Here is a 1290-nt window from a genome sequence, read left to right as displayed (position 1 = left end):
CCTAACCCTAACCCTAACCCTAACCCTAACCCTAACCCTAACCCTAACCCTAACCCTAACCCTAACCCTAACCCTAACCCTAACCCTAACCCTAATTATATACGCCTGCCCTTTAACTTTAAACTACTAATATTAATATATAACTCTAAACTATAAATACTATTCTTAATTATTAACTACTATAAACTAAAAACTAAAACCTATAAACTAAAAACTAAAAACTAAAACCTATAAACTAAAATACTATTCTAAAATACTAACCCTAATATTACTTTTATACTACTATAAACTATAAACTTGCACTTTATAATTATTAACTTTAATATTTAAAAATTACTAAATATTATATCTTTTATAATATTTTATACTTTATATATATAAAATATCTTTCTTTTTATAACTTCTACTTCTTTTTCTTTTTTCCAAATATAATACTTTATTTATTTCCATTTATATATCCTATTTTCTACTTAATAATCCCTTAATATTTCTAATTATATTATTATCTTTAACCCCTAATACCTACCCCTTTATTTAAAACTACTAACTTTACTAATCCTTCTTTTTATTTAACCTTTTATTTTAAACTTAATTCGCCTTATTATATTTAAATTCCCTGCTTATCTTACCTTAATTAATACTACTACTTCTTTTTAATTTTTCTACTTTTTACTACTCTATTATTTCTAACTTTAATACTAAATATTAACTACTATCTAATCTATTTATTATCTTATATTTCCTGTTATTATCTTATATTTTCTCTTATTATCCTATATTTTCTCTTATTATCCTATATTTTCTCTTATTATCCTATATTTTCTCTTATTATCCTATATTTTCTGTTATTATCCTATATTTTCTCTTATTATCTTATATTTCCTACTATTATTTTATATTTTCTTTTATTATCTTATATTTTCTATTATTATCTTATATTGTCTGTTATTATCTATATTTTCTGTTATTATCCTATATTTTCTATTATTATCCTATATTTTCTGTTATTATTTTATATTTCCTGTTATTATTTTATATTTTCTATTATTATCTTATATTTCCTGTTATTATCCTATATTTTCTATTATTATCCTATATTTTCTATTGTTATCTTATATTTTCTATTATTATCTTAATATTAACTTTAATTATTTATCCTTCTTTTTATAATCCTTTGGAATATTACTTAAATTCTATTTTTAATATCTTATTTCTTTTACCAATAATAATTACTTACTTTTTAACCTTTAATTTTTTTTTTTATTATTTTACTTTTATTATAATATTTTT

This window comes from Mytilinidion resinicola (genome assembly GCF_010093595.1).
Source record: "Mytilinidion resinicola strain CBS 304.34 unplaced genomic scaffold BDZ99scaffold_7, whole genome shotgun sequence".
In the NCBI taxonomy this organism is placed as follows: Eukaryota; Fungi; Ascomycota; class Dothideomycetes; order Mytilinidiales; family Mytilinidiaceae; genus Mytilinidion; species Mytilinidion resinicola.
Note: the sequence above shows the minus strand (reverse complement) of the source record.